Below are 9,784 nucleotides of genomic sequence, written 5' to 3' on the forward strand. Positions count from 1 at the left end.
CATATTAAAATATTTCAATTTTAAAATAGAAGAAGTAATTGAAAATAAAATATTAAATGATTTTCTAATAAAAGTGATAAGTAGATGTGTGATTCATTCAATTCTTTATATAAAATTTAGATATGATATTTAAAAAATATTCATAATAATAAAACGATACAAAGTAGGTTATAAATAAATATTTTGATGTGAAAAATTAAGTAATATCAATGTTTACTTAAACATATCTTAATTAAAAAAACTAAATGGAATAATATAGTTTATAAATAAAATATTTTAATATCTATGTTAAGTAATAACACTCCTCTCTTTGGTTAAAACATTTCAGATAGCCTTATTATTTTACATTTTGGCTCATTTTCAAGAATATTTTTCAATTAATGTTGTCTAAATTTGAGCAAGGATTTGTTGCAATTACAAGTTTAAGTTGTGTAGTCTACATTAACCAAGTGCCTAAGGAGATATGTAAGTCGTTGAACGTATTTATGCATTCAAAAGAAATATATATATCCCAAACAAGGATCTATCAAGCTCTGTGATGGATCAAATGTTTAGAGGTGCAAACATTTTTTCAAGTTTTGCACTATAAAAGAGATTTACACCTAACACGATTCAATCCTTGCTTGGTCATTGGATAAGGTGGATCTATATTGGTTTTTAATCTTAGAAATGTGATATGTATCATGAGGAAAATGTTTTTATGCCTCATAATTTACCATCCATTTAATTTAAATGGCTGCACAAATGGAATAGGGCTTCGAGAATTTTAATTTAATTATCAATAATCAATAGGTGGATAGTAGGGATTTAATCTTATGGAATATTCAGAAAATATTTTCTGTAGTACTCACAGATAGAGGGTTGAGATTTATTTCAAAGGTAATTATGTCTTAAGAGGAAGGATGTTGGGGATTTAGGACTTATGCTTATTTTTTTAGGCTTACATCATGAGAAAATCCTTGCTATCAAAACAAATTAGAAAGATTACATTGTTTTATCATATTATTGTAGGTTATTTTCCCTTATTTTCTTTGAGTAACCCATCTTTTTAAACATTTTATATATTTCTTCCCGCTCATCACATATATCACTACATATTTCAGTAACATAGTGGATCCTCTAGGACCCTATCGTTATGAATGGCTACAAGATCTCCCATCATTCTCATGAATCACTTTTGGTCTTAATATATCACCTAACATATCTCCTCCACAATCACCTTTGAGTGCCAGTCATTTAGAATCAACTTCACTTAGATCATATTTGTTAGAAATTATTAGTACTAGTACTCGACACAGTACCCAATCTAATCCAATGGATATGAATATACCAATTTCTAATGTGGCTTGGAATGTATAAATTTTGAACTCCTAACTCAATCCTAACTAAAACATGAATGTGTCAGTAATGGCATTTCTAGATTTATCTGATCTCACTAAGTTGACCAATGATCCCCACCATGTACAGTACCACTTAGCCTACCATGTCGACCAAGCTACCTTCTAACATTCCTAAATTTGAAGGTGAACCAAATTAGGATCTTGGAAATGTTGTCACGTCTTTTCATTTATGTTCTTCCAATATCATTACAGAGGAATCCGTTTGGTTAAGACTCTTTCAACAAACCTTAACTCGAATGACAAGTGTTATGTTGATGAAATCATGGGTACTCACAACACATTTGCATCATTTGCAAACTCCTTCTTACAATATTTCTAGCTTCTAGATTCTCATGACATAAGACTGAATATTATTTTAGATTTCAAATTGACTATATCCATCCACATCATGTATCACATCCATGATTGTTGTAGGAATCATAGATTGTGTAAGATTCAAGTCCATGATAAGCTCCTCTTACACCTATTTCTCAAACCACTATTTCCTTTTATTACAAAGGATGTGGCTACCATTGTGCCACAAATAGAAGAGGAAAACAATTCCAAAGTGTAATAATTTGACTTAATCTACACGCAATCTCTATTTACCTATATATTGTCATCATACATACCCTTCATCCTCAACAATTTGAGAAAGTAAAACCTAGAACTTCTCATGATGCTAATGGCTTAATCAACTCTCTAGCTCAATTTATTTAATGCTCCCTCAACTTCATATAGTAACCATTATAAACCCCTTTGTTTATCAATATTCCTTCATCATATATTTTTATTTCTTTTCACTAAATGTTACTCTTATAGGTTTCCTTTTTCTATATGGCACCGACTCTCTTTCACATACAAGTGATATGTCAAAATTACCTTCTAGACATGTGTTAAGATTTTAAAATAACTTTAACTCACTAGGAGTTTTGTTAAACACTTCCCTTTTAATAAGAGTAAAAAACCTACCTAGAAATAACCATCACTTTGAGATGAAATTAGGTGTGGTTTTGCCAATACACTATGAAAGAGTCAACATATTTTCAATTAATGAAAGGTTTGAATAATACTGGTTTTTTCCACATGTAAGGGGAAAGGAGGAAGATTATTGAATTTATTTGTATGTTTTCCTATATTTTTTGCTAAAAAAAAATTCATAATAAAATTATTATAGTTTATTTTTATTTTTAATTAAAACAAATCAAATACAATTTTTAAAATTATGGATTAAAATGTATCTATCTTTTTAATGGGTTTATCTCACTTTAAGGAATTTAAGAGATTATTTACATTTTTTTTTCAATGTTAAAAATAATTAAGAGAACCATTTCAAGGTTACTAACTTTTAATGATTTAAGGGGATTACTTAATTTTAGTGATTTAGAGTATGAGAAAGGTTAGTATTATAACAATATCTTGAAATTGTGATTTAGTTTTGAGATATAAAAAATAGTTTATACTTTTCTTTTTTAGTTCTCTTAATATCACAAAGATAACATAGTCTTTATAGATACCTTTATATCTTTAAGATATATATAAAGATATAAAATATATTTACATTGGTAAATATTTTAAATACATTCTTTTTCTTATAATGTAGTTAAATTAAATTATAGTTTAGCTATTCAAAAACATACATTAACGAAACTCCAAAATTGGAATCCACATAAGAATGCCAATTTTTTATTACTACATTCGATTTGAAGGTATATTTGCTTCATCACAGCGAGTATTATTACTGTGGAGTATTCTTACTCACTGGTTTAAAAGATAAAAATTCCAAGTACCAAGGGTTTAGTAGTTATTATTGTTTAGTCTTGACTTAGCCATAAGGTAATTTAGATAGCTTTGATTATGTTAATGATGGGATTTTCATTGGTGGTTTAGGTTTTTATTGTATTGGAAATCCCATGATATTTGAAGCAGTGAATCTTATTAAGAGCATTGAAGAACACCATTGGATAATTGTTTAAAATTACTCGGTATTTGGTCAACTTGGCCAAAGAAATAACATATATTTATTTCGGTGTTCGTTTTCTCAAGCAAGAGTTTCTAAGGTAAATATTGGCTCTATGTACTTATTTGTGTTTCTTGTGCCTATCAGTATGACATTTTTGTATTGGCTCTATGTACTTATTTGTGTTTCTTGTGCCTATCAGTATGACATTTTTGTCTCTTGCTTTTAGCACTTAGTATCAAACCTCGATAGGCTTAAACTCTCTAGCCAGACTTTCCTAGGCATTTCCTAGATGATGGATCAAAGCTTCATAGCCTTAGGATCTCTCACTAAAGTGGTATAATATTATATATATCAATAGAGAAAATATGTCACTGTTGTTGCATAATATATGTTTCCCACGTTGTCCCAATAGTAGAAAGCACTAAGAAATGGATTACAAAAACTAATGTGGAGCATTAGTGAACATTTTTTTTTTTTTTTTTTGTGGTTCACAACCACCCTTGGTCACTAGGTGGCCGCTACGTCCACGGTGGAAGACTACGCTGATCGGCGGGGATCAAACCTTTCGGCCATCACAGACCTGACCCCAAGAGCTTTCGGGAATTGACCCTATGACCTCCCATCTAGCGAGGCCCCGACTTGACCGATTGAGCTAACTCTTGGTGCTCTTGGTGAACATATTGGTATAGTGGATGAAGTATTTTAATAAGGAGTGCTTGATTTAATTCATTGTATTTGAAGTAGAGGAAGATGTTTCAAGGATCATTTGCTTGGGCATACAATGATAGGATATGTAATCCATTGATAAGTATTTAGTAATTATATTTGGAGTAGTTGGGTAATGATAGATGCTTCCAGCTCCATATGTTTGAGCATACTGTTGTAAGTTTATGGAGTTGTATATAATCACATATATAAATGGGTAATGTCTACAAGATTTATTTAGGTATGTGTTCTCTTGATTTAGTTAGTCACTAGTGTAAAGTGTAGACATAAACCTATTGATAGAGAACATTTTATATTCTAGAATACATTGTTAATAAATTTAGATGGGGTAGTTGTTTATCCCAAAATAATTTAAGAAAAAAATGCCGAATTAATTAAGTTCACCTTAATTTTGTCAATCATAAATTTACCATTATTGATTATAAATCCATAGCATTAACCTTAGTATTTGATGTGATAAAACTTATTTTAAAACTTTTTACTATTTTTCTTTTTTATATAATTTATAAAATTTAATTGAAATTTACTATAATAAATGCAATTGGTTTACATATAAATTTTGAAATTAACACATTTACATCTTTAGCTATACTATCCCTATACAACTTAGATAATTTATTTGATTTCATACAAAATGGTAAAAGTATATAAAAGAGGGTTAACAACCCTATTCATTCCTTGTCACATTTAATTAAAAAATATATATAATAATAATAATATACAACACAGATGTCACAGTTTTACCAAAAAAAATAGAAATTTTAGCAAGATTTTGATAAATTTTACTAAAATTTTTGGAAATTTAGATTACAGCTATTAAACTTCAAAATTTTAATGTGCCTCATAGATTCATAGATTTTTGGTAATGCAGAATCCATTTCCACTTTAAGAAAAAACTCAATTCAATTACTCCACCAGTAAGTTTAAAAAAAAAAAAAACTAACAGATTCCAACAAAAGAATTTGAATTTGCCATCGTAACAAAAATCTGACCAGGTAGAAAACGCCATCCAATATTCCCAGTCAAACAAGTACTCGCCTGGATTAAGTACTCGCCTAGATTAGAACGCCATTTAATGTTCCCACTCAAACCAGTAGATTACAACTTCTCAACATGTCTCTATCACAATCCCATTTCCCAATTGTTCGATACCTGTTCCCTTCTTGATGCGTCCACATGCCTCGCATTAAATTAGTTGCAGTCTCTACCTCTCCTTTTCAGTATCTACAAGTCATGCTCGGTCAGTCTCTACCTCTCCTTTTCAGTCCCTCCCATCTTCCTCTATCATATCTTCATCTTATTTATATCCTCGCTTGGTCAATGTGCAGCTGGTTCTTATTTCAGTTGAACTTTTAGGGAACCTTGAATTCAAAGTCCAATTTCAGCCTTTGGGTTGAAGTTGTGCATTCAATATGTCTGGGATTTGTGCGACTGAAATCACAAACATCGGAGCACCAGTTGATTTAGGGGTCGAAAGAATGCATCCTGAGGTGAGCAACAGAAATAAAAGCCTAAGGCATTGGATCCTTCTCATACTCAACGTCTTGGCCTTGGCTATGGGTTCAACTGCAGGGCCTCTGTTGACAAGATTTTATTTCCTGCACGGTGGATCCAAACGATGGCTTTCTTCTTGGCTCGAGACAGCGGGCTGGCCACTTCTTATGTTGCCTCTCTCTATATATCCTATAGGAAGCAGCCCAACAGAGAGAATCACATCAACCCCAACCTCTTCCTGGCTTGTGCTGGAATCGGGATTCTCACAGGCGCCAACGACTATCTATATGCATATGGCCTTTCATTTCTGCCCGTTTCCACATCGGCTGTGTTGATTGCCAGCCAGCTCGGCTTCAACGCTGTATTTGCGTTGCTGTTAGTACGGCAGAAATTTAGCCCTTTCTCTGTAAACTCTGTTGTTTTGCTCACGGGCAGCTCTGTTTTGCTCGCCTTCCATACGAGCAACGACAGGCCTGAAGGAGTAACGAAGAGGCAGTACGTTCTGGGTTTTGTCTTGACACTAGGCGCAGCTGCCCTATATGGTTTCATTATTCCGTTGATTGAGCTGAGCTACAAGAGAACGAAGCGCCAAATAACGTATGTGCTTGTTATGGAGATGCAATTCATAATGTCTTTTTCGGCTACTGTTTTCTGTACGGTGGGAATGCTCATTAACGGAGACTTCCAGGCTCTTCACAGGGAGGCCAAGGAATTTCGTGTGGGGAAGATCGATTACTCCATGGCTCTCCTATGGAATGCAGTAGCATGGCAGCTCTTTTACATTGGGATCTTCGGCGTTACGTCCCTGGCGAGCTCTTTGTTGAGTGGAGTCATCATTGCTGCTATGATTCCCATGACAGAGGTCCTGGCGGTGGTTCTGTACCATGAGGAATTCAGTACGGAGAAGGGCATGGCACTGGCGCTGGCCTTGTGGGGATTCGCCTCGTATCTTTACGGGGAATACTATGGCTATCCGCGTCCCTAGGCAGCAGAAAAAGCCAGAAGGTCCCTTAGAAAATGCACATGCAGATCAGTCCATTAATGATTTATGAAGAATGTTGAAGAATTAGCCATAGTTAGCCTTCATAATAAGCCATGATTGTAGCAATCTCCGTGCATCAAATTACAATAATAATCACCGCTTCTAGTTTAACCGTTGAACAAAACACTACGACCATGTCGCTGTTAATTCTAGTTTAAAACATTAGATAGCTATTTTTTAGTTAAATAAAAATTTATTACATAAATAGTATATTAGTAGAGTGAAAATGTCGCTGTTAATTCTAGTTTAAAACATTAGATAGTTATTTTTTAGTTAAATAAAAATTTATTACATAAATAGTATATTAGTAGAGTGAAAAGAGATTTAATTTTTTTTAAGTTGGATCTAGACTAGTATATAAATTAAATATATATACATTTAAAAAAATGAAAATATTTTTAATTATAGAGATTTGCCCTCTTGCAGATGTCAAAAAGTCGTAGTGTCGTCTAGTCTCGGTTGTCACTCTACGCTACGTTATAAAAAAAATCTAGAATTTATAATAAAATTATGTTTAAAAATTAATTTGAATTAAAATTATTATTAATATTTTATTTTTTATAAAAAAATAAAAATGGAGTTAATAACTTTTTGGCCACTAAAAACTCTGGCTTTCAATTTTTTCCCAGCAAAATTAAATCAATAATTAAATAAAAATTAAATCTCACACAAATCAATAAATACATAAAAATCATTTTTCTATTAATATAGATAGTGTGGTAAACATTAAATTAATAACCTAATTTACACAAATCAATAAATCAACCTTCAATAAATATAAATTAAAAAAAAAGTATTTCTCTACTTTTAGATAATATTCATATCTCTTGTCTCAATTAATATACAATGTCTAACTGTAAACATCAAGTAATCATGAAAACAAATAATACTGGTCTGTAAATATCAATCCTGATGAAAACAAATAATAGTGGTCAGATTACATATTACATTTTACTTGTGACACTTTTGAAACCTTTCATTGCTCGGTAGAATTTCACTTATTTTATATCTTGGATTAAGTCTTCTTCCACAAACGCCATTGGGGTGATTCTTATATGGCTTTTTGATTCTGTAAATTTTTTCTTTTATTTTTTTGTTTTAAGAATTTTGTAATTATGATTTTTGTAATTAGGTTGATTAGTATTTTTAGTTTTATTATAATTTATTTTTATTTTAAAATAAGGGTTTTAGAATTTTTATTTAATATTTTATAATATTTTTAGTAGTAGTCACAAATTAAAAGTGGAAATTTATTTCCAAAGTAGTTATGTATTTTGTACATTTTAACTAAATAGATTAATTAAAAAAAAATTGTCATATAAAAATGAGTTATGGTTTTTTGGGCACTTGGTATTAGTAAGCAATGGTATTGTAACAAAGTTTATTTACCACTTAAGAATCTCCATGGTAAAGAGAGGGTGAATTTCCATAATTAAGAATCATGTTATATATATATATTTTTAAATATATATGTTTAACTCATATGTTAATTTTTTTTAATTAATAATAGTGATAATAATAATAATTTAAAATAAAGTTTTAATTTAGTCCCATTTTAATTAAGGGAGATGTGTAATTTCTTCCAAACTCAACCTCAAATGAGGTGTCTCCCCTTTAAAATAAAAATAAAAATATTCTCTAAAAATACAGTGTCACTTATAATAAAAAATAAAAACAAATATACATGTTTAGTTAATTTTAATTAAAAGCATTATAATACAATAATAATCACACTCTGACTATGCTAACTTTGTTAATTGTTGTGCAAGCTATGCTCTCTAGCCTAGTATGGAAGAAATGTTGTAATGTTCTATGTTATGCTATCTCAACATTTTTACTATCAAATTACATAAAAATAAAAATAAAATAAAATTATTAATTGTGATTATTAATAATTAAACCACTAACCCGAAGAAATGTTGTAATGTTTGCTATGTTATGTTATCTCAATATTTTGACTCTGTTAAATTACATAAAAATAAAAATAAAATAAAATTATTAATTGTGATTATTAATAATTAAACCAGCCTAACCCATCTTAACTTTAGTCTATCAAGTGTTGAGAGAGATCAAATCTCCCAAGGTACAAACCTTTCCTCAAATTTTTCGCCTTGATAGATTCAGGAATCTATCTCGGAGAATGGAGCCATATTCAGGAATTGGACTATGAGTAGATTCCTTTTAAATGCATCATCTGTAATTCTCACAAGCAATTTTCCAAAAACTGCCCCTAGCAAAAAAATGATGAGCATGCCCAAGCCCCTATTTCTAAAGATGGAATCAATAGAACAAGGTTTCACCGCTAAAGAATCAATTAAAACTTTCTAATCTTCAATATACACCTACATTGTTACAATTTGCAGATAGATCTGTAATCAAACCCGATGTTGTATTAGCAGATATATATGTATCCTTAGATTCTTGGGAATACCCTGTTGATTTTATGATTTTCACACCCAATACTAACTTAGGAGGACATCCATTGATTCTAGGAATAACATGGCTAGCTACAACTGATGCTTTTATAAGTTGTAGATCTAGTGATATGTTTATTTATGATGGGAGCTCAACAAAGAAATTCACACTGTATCCACCTACAAAAACAACAATAAAAGTTGAAAATGAAGAATGGATAGATGATGATATTGTTATAAGACCAATCATTGCTACTTCACAAATAGATGAAGAAAATCAAATTTTGAATTTAATGGAAAATAATGAATCTTCATCATATTGTGAATCTAGTCAGAGTTTTCAAGAACAATGCAATATTGAATATTTATCATCTCGTCAATTATCCTTGCATTCTATGGAAAAATTTGGCAATTCCACAATTGAAATTTTTCCAAGAAAACCTTTGAATATCAATAATAATTTGGAAGAATTTCAAAAGAAAGAACTAATAAAGATGTTACAAGAACATTCTTATGCTTATGCATGGGAATATACTAACATGAAGGGAATTGCTCCTAGTACTTTTATACATCATATTTACACTGAAGAAAATGCGAGACCAATTTGAAAACCTCAAAGGAGAATGAATCCAAATCTAAGGGAAATTGTTAAAGAGGAACTACAAAAACTGATGAATGTAAATTTTATCTATCCAATATCAGGCAGTCAGTGGGTTTCTTAGTAATTGTTCCTAGGAAGAATGGAAAATGGAGAGTATGCATTGAC

At 30.7% G+C, this 9,784-nt stretch overlaps 1 pseudogene; it reads left to right on the top strand.

Annotated features, from left to right (window-relative positions):
- Window positions 1-5,505: 5,505 nt before the first annotated feature.
- LOC149252890 (purine permease 1 pseudogene) lies at window positions 5,506-6,614 on the top strand (annotated as a pseudogene).
- Window positions 6,615-9,784: the final 3,170 nt, after the last annotated feature.

This window comes from Pinus tabuliformis, chromosome 7 (genome assembly GCF_031772625.1).
Source record: "Pinus tabuliformis cultivar Carrire ecotype Pingquan chromosome 7, CPIR1, whole genome shotgun sequence".
NCBI lineage: Eukaryota > Viridiplantae > Streptophyta > Pinopsida > Pinales > Pinaceae > Pinus > Pinus tabuliformis.